This window comes from Phaseolus vulgaris, chromosome 8 (genome assembly GCF_000499845.2).
Source record: "Phaseolus vulgaris cultivar G19833 chromosome 8, P. vulgaris v2.0, whole genome shotgun sequence".
Classification (NCBI taxonomy): domain Eukaryota; kingdom Viridiplantae; phylum Streptophyta; class Magnoliopsida; order Fabales; family Fabaceae; genus Phaseolus; species Phaseolus vulgaris.
In genome coordinates this window covers 39,097,758-39,104,612 of record NC_023752.2, presented here as the reverse complement: position 1 = coordinate 39,104,612, position 6,855 = coordinate 39,097,758, and positions in this window count along the sequence as shown.

Sequence of the window (6,855 nt, the reverse complement as noted above, 5' to 3'; positions counted from 1 at the left end):
GGTCCAAGCCCAACAAGGGGTCCAAGCCCAACAAGGGGCCCAAGCCCAACGAATTACTAGGAGCATGGCAAGAGCTTTGGGACAAGAGTATAATAAAATGGCTCTTCTTATTTCTTTTGTAGAATAGGGGTGTGAATGTAATAAAAAGGTGTAAGTAGTAAGGGAGTCTAGGGGGGTGTGTAGATAGGAGCCTAGGGGGTGCCAATCTAGGAAGGAAAGTCACACTTCCTTCATTGTCTAGATTGGCACCGAATTTCATTGCATTTGTGTGCCATTTAGCTTGGATTTTCAGCACCTCTAGGCTATAAATAAAGGTGCTTAGCTTGTACAATTCAGATTGGAATTTTATAGTAGAGAGACTATACTCAAATTTGGAGAGAAATTGTGAGTTTTGAAAGTCTTCCTCTTCTTTGCCTTATCTTGTGAGCTATGGTGAGCTTCAAGTGGTGGCACTCCATCACTTATCTTGGTTCAAGGTTCCAAGTGGCGTGAATGGCTTCTTCCAATCCTCAAAATTCAGAAAGCATCTTCCTATAAGTGTTCTTCTTTCCTTTCTTCAATTTTTCCATTCGGTAGTTTTATTTCCTAATGTGTTTCCTTCATTTTCTACCGTTTACATTCTGTTTTCCAGCTTTGTTCTTTGTTTCTTTTCGGTTCAGTAGCTAGCTTTTTAATTTCGGTCCAGTTTTATTTCTTGTTCTTCATTCCTTGTGTTTTGATTCAATTTGACAAAACATGGACTTCCATATGAGTCTTGGTTGGTGCTAAGTTTTGGTGAGTTCTTGAATTAGAACATTGATCCAATTCTAAAGTAAAGTGCCTTTCAAATCCAGCTCAAGTTGATCCTAAGAATGTCAAGAATCATGTGTTCTTGTAGTTACATTCACATCATGTGGTATCAGAGTCTAGGCTTGTTGTTGCTTAAATTTTGAGTTGTATTGCACTTTACTTTCAAGAGCTCTTTAATTCAAGTTGTTTACCATTCTGTTTTTAGGATTTATTTTGAGTTTTCTTGCTGATTTCTTTTGTTACACCATGTGTTTGTGAAAAGGATTATGGCACTCATTGTTCATATGAGTATGGCTGCTCTTTTGGAATGGCACTCTCCTTCCTAGAACTGACCTTAAGCTTCCTTTCACTTGTGGTTATATCTTGTTATATGTCTTTTAATTTTGTAATCATGTCAAGTTTTGTCTTAGTCATGTTATTCCATAATTGTCATTACTTCTAGTAGTACTTTTATTGCTTTAATTGTTTCTTGCTTTGGTTTACTTTCTGTTTTTGAGTTTATTGCTTGATCCTTTGTGCATTTTCATTTTTAGATTTGAGTTCATGCTTGTATTCTCATTCTATACAAGTTCCTTTACATACTTTCCATTATGTCTTTGTTAGTCATCATACTGTTTTTTCATTCCTAAATAGGCTCCTCTGTTTTCTTACAAACGTGCTACTGTTTTCAATTTACTGCAATTAATTGGCTCATAGGAAATTTGTGAAAATTTGGATTTACATACTTCAAAGTGTTACAAAAGCATAAAAAAAAGAATCACTCAAAAATTCCAAGTACACAAAAAATGATAAATAAAATACGAAAAGTGTACAATACTGCCGAAAAGAATACGGTAATTGGGCAGCAATTTTGAAAAATTTATTTCTCTCAATTGGCTTACTGTTTTTACCTCATTCCAGTGCCATTTTTGAGTTAAGACATTGAAGTTTCTGTGGTTAATTTTTCACATTCCAGTTCGCTTTCAATCGGTCCAGTTAAATCTGTAAACATAGCACAGTTTGCTTTAAAAAAAAAAAATTCCAGTAGCTGTTTTCTGTTTTCTTTAATCTACTCTAGCACTTTTCTTTAGGACTCTTTTTGTGTGCCTTCTTTATTCATTGAGTTCCTTATTTTTCTTGATTGTCTTTCATTCCTATTCTTTCTAGTTTGTCATACATTACTCTCTGTTTTTGGTTTAGCTTTTATTGTTTACACCTTTTTCTTGCTTGTCTTTTTGTTCTTCTTAAAAGTTGTGTGGAGACTTGTTCTTAAGTAAGTTGGTTTGCTGTGACATATTTCACTTGAAGCTACTCCATTCCACAAGCAAGGCTTGGTTGAGGACAGAATATTTTCTTGGAGTGGTTTGAGTGCTTTCTTGGGCATTTTCCAGCAACCTATATCTCACTGTTTTTAATTGTCTAACAAGTTTCTTTCACTGTTTTGTTTTCTGTTTTTGTGTATTTTCTGCTCATGGCTCATTTCTCTAGTGGAGAGTCCTCCAAACCGTGCTCACCACAAAAGGCAGCCCTTTATGAAGACTTAAAGAATGCCAAGCAATCCAATGCTCACTATCTTGAGGTGATAAGGAAGATGGAAGCACGACTCCAAAGTTTGGAGTTAAACCGAGAAGAAATGCATCAAAACCGTGAGAGAAGAACTCCTCCTCCTAGTCGGCATTCTTCAAGGCACTCCCATGGTTATTATGAAGATAATCCAAGGCCAAGACATCATCACCATGAAGAGAGGCGCCAACATGTGGCTGGCCCTTGTTCTCCTAATGTAAAACTTCCTAGTTTTAGTGGTGAAAGTGATCCCAATGTATACTTAGGATGGGAGGCTAAGGTGGACCAAATTTTTGATGTAAATGGGGTTAGGGATGAGCATAGGGTTAAGTTAGCTTCTTTAGAATTTTTGGACTATGCCATGCAATGGTGGCATCAATACCAAGAGGATGGTTTTGGTGAAAGCGATGAAGGCCGCTCGTGCTGCCAAGGCTGGCGCCTCCTCCGCCCCTGCTGCTGACCCAAACCCCTCATTCACCCTGCCTTTACCACCACCAACCACTACCGAAGCCCCACTAGGCTCATCTTCACCATCCTCACATAGCCCCCAACCACTTCACACATCCGGCTCTCCCCCGCCCATTGCTGCCGTCCCACTGGCCGTGGCTTCATCACCTGCTCCAACCCCCCTTGACAAAGGAAAAAGGGTGTTGGAGATTATCTCCGATGACGAAGACTCTGACGGTGGGCTAGTCTTCAAGAGGAGAAAGGCTGCGAGGGTTCCCATTCTGCCAGCGGCGTCGCCCCAGGGAGGGAATACCTTCAGGGACAACCCTCCAAGTGCTACCTCTCTCCCTCCCACAATGGTCCAAGAGGAAACAGGCGAAGGGGCCGAATCTGCTCCACCCCCACCACCGGCAGAGGTCTCCGTTGCTCCCACCTCCGTCGCCGCCGCCCCAAATCTTATTGCCATCCCTCCTCCAATCATGCATCTGATGAGGGGCTTCAGCGGGGATCAATGCCAGAAGGCTCCGACAGGAAGGAGGGAATGCCCTTCTACTTGGGAGCCTTCTTGGCGGTGGCGCTTGAATGGTGTGCCCAAGCTAGAAACGCTGTTTTGCAGACTCAAACCCTCCAGGCCTTGGAAACAAGGGTAGCTGCCCTGGAGGAGTAAAAGAAAACTTTGGGATGCCAAAACGAGGCCTACCAAACCACTCTGAAGCTGGCGCAAGAGGCCAAAGAGAAGGCTGAAAAACAACTGGCAGAGGCGGTGGAGCTTCAGGCCGACTTCTACACTCGGGAAGTCACCCTCCAAGTTCAGGTAACGAGCCTCCAAGACATAGTCGAAGCTTACGAAGAAGTTCAAAAGGACTTGAAGGACCGATGCTGTGGGTATGCTGACGAACTGGAGCGGATGGAGGGGGAGATGGCTACTCAGGCCAAGGCTTTGGGCCTTCTCCAGGTTGACTACGACAAACTGCAGATCGAGGTCAGCCGGCTCCGTGTGGAGAAGGAGGCTTTGGAGAAGCAGGTAGCTTCTGGGGACGCCACCATTGAGAAGTTAGAGAAGGACAAGAAGACCCTTATCAATGACATGGCGGGCACCTTCGAGGAGGGGTTCAAAGAGGCTCTGGCCCAGGCCGTCTGCGAGAACCCGAGAATCAACGTTTCCAATTGCGATTCCACTCATCACATCGTTGACGGGAAGGTCGTGCCCTTGGAGCTGGATGATTGAACCGCCGCCGTCGACCACCACCTTATTCCTTTGCGCTTTGTCTTGTTTTTGACCCTCTTTGATAAACTTGTAATTCTTTGAACTATTTGCACTTTCGTCACAACTGTGGATTTTGCATGACAATTTTTGTACCTTTGAGTTATCGAATTCCGCCTGTATGATTTTACCCTCATTTTTTCGCCTTCATGTGCTTTGATCGTTTTGCCTGTACTCTACCCGTTTCTTTCGCTGCGTTGGGCGACCCTGTATGCCCGGCGCCTATGCTTCGTGAAGGCGTCAGTGGCTTTACCATTGCCGCAACGCGAAAGTTGAGACCTACTCCGGGTCCTAAACACTTGGGATAAGGTCACGCGTCGATGCCCACGCCCGTGGAGAGGCTTGCCTAACGGAGCCGTATCGTCCATGGGGTGTCTCAAACACCAAAGCAATCTGTCCCTTGATTCTTGGTGCCCGGAGCCCACGCCTAAGGAGAGGCCTGCTACAGCAGCGCCGTATCGTCCCAGGGTGTCTAAAAACGCCGAGTGCTCTGGGGGGTCGTTCTCTCCGTGGTCTTTCCTTCCCATGGGTGTCGGGGAACAACCCTGCCAGCGGTCCACTGGCGTTTGGCGATCTCGTCTCCCTCCACAGTCTTTCCTACCTGTGGGTATCGGGGAGGCGACGCCGCCAGCAACTAGTCTCGACTTCTTCGATTTCATCTCCCTCCACTGTCTTTCCTACCTGCGGGTATCGGGGAGGTGACACTGCTGATACTTGGGTTAACGCCTCCTGCTGGCGTTAACCCTCTGCGCCTTCATGCTGGCGTCGCCCTCTGCGCCTTCCCTGGCGATGCCTTGGGCGTTAACATTACCTTGGCGCTGACTTTAACCTTGGTCCTGGTCGACGCCTGGGGATAGCGAAGAGCTCAAGGTTTCTCCTGTGCTATCCACGTGGCGCTTCTCGTATGGCTGATGGGACGTTCAGCCACTTGACTTGGTCCTGAAATTTTTTGTGCCTCTGACCCACTTTCGACGGCGTATCATACCCTCGGGCATTCTGTCGATACGACGTTTTCTGAGTGTTAACCAGTGGTGCCAGGGTCATCCTCCCATCCTCTGCCACGTGGCTCGATCGCACGGTGCATCCATTTGCGTCGTTTGGCGCTATAACTGCAACACTTCCATTTGCGTCGTTTGGCGCTCTAACCGCAATATTTAATTCTTCCAAATCTTGAACCTGTCCTCATCATTCCTGCGCCTTTCGTAACCTACTTGCACCCTTTCTCTTCTCGCGAAGAGTTCTTCTAGTGTTCGTTCCAACTAGCGTTTTACCCTTGCGTTACCAGTGGGCCACTCACCTCCAAACCTCCCAGATTCTGTTCAGGCATGTCTTCTCGTGTTCCTCCCCGCACTGTTAACCCCAAGGACCTGTATACTTGGGCCTCGAGCGAGCTCCTGGACGAGCGCTCGTGCCTGCTTTCTACCCGGGCCATAAGGGAACACAAAGGGGATTCATGCTCCTATGATCACCGTGCCTTCGCGAAGAGGCACGACGACGATATTGCTGTGCTCCCTTGCACTCTAGGGGAGCCAGTATGCAGAGACGAACGGGCCAACGACGGGGTCCCCTTCTTTTATTTCTATCAGGTGGTTTTCAAGACCATCGGCGTGCGCCTGCCCTTCTCCAGGTTTGAGAGGGAACTGCTGACAGATATCAATGCTGCTCCGGCCCAGTTATATCCTAATAGCTGGGCTTTCGTCAAGGTCTTTGACATCCTTTTCGGTTTTCTGGGTTGTGCACCCTCGGTTGATATCTTTCTTCACTTCTTTGAGGTGAAGAGGCAAAGGAATAACCTCTGGGTGACCCTCAGTAACGTTCCTGGCAGGGTTCTCCTGACCCCTTTCCAAAACTCCTTCACTGGGTGGAAGGGCAGGTTCTTCAAAATCTGTTGCTCTGACCTCGTTCCCTCCGCCCTAGATGGTTTTCCACTGTACTGGGTGAGGGAGACGAGGGCCCTCAAATCCAAACCCTTCAAGAAGCTAGCCTCGAATGACCAGGTGGTTTGCCGGATCCTTGCTGAGGCGGGAGGTTTTGACTCCGCCACCTTGATCAGTTTGGAGTTCAACGCTGGAACCCTAGAGAAGTATATATGTATGAGTCACTGCCCTAGAAACTTCCGCCTTTGGTGCTTTCTAACTGTGTGTGTTTTGCTTCATGGTGTCTCTGACACGTTCATCTCTCTTGGTGCAGGTTCGAAGATAAACCAAGAGCGGAGGTCACGACTTACCCGGGCTCTGCGGACTGAGAGCGGGGCTTCGTCTTCCTCCCGTGCTGACTCCGGCGGCCACTGAAGAATGGTTCGTTTGTGTTTTTTGTATGAGCACAGGGCTTGTAATGTTTGCCCTATTCGCATTACTCCCATTTGTCTTGAACACTGCTTGTAAATTTAATTCTACTATACCATGTTTCCGTAACGCCGCTTTACTTTTGCACACACCTCATATACTGTGCATTTTTCCTCCGTCATGTTTCTTAGCGGCGCCTGCGCTTGGGCGACGCCTTCTACCTTGGCGACGCTTTCTTCTTGGCGACGCTTTCTCTTGGCGACGCCTTCTTTCTTGGCGACGCCTGCTCTTGGCGACGCCTTCTCTTGGCGACGCCTTCTCTTGGCGACGCCTTCTCTTGGCGACGCCTTCTCTTGGCGACGCCTTCTCTTGGCAGCGCCTTCTTTCTTGGCGACGCCTATCGCCGCTTCAAACAGGGAAAAGATAAAGACTAAAAACCAAGGCAAGGTTTTTCTCAAACTTGTTTTTTCTTTTATTTGGGAGACCTCATTAAAAAACCCCGGAAAGGGAAAAAGAGCATCCCCTTTA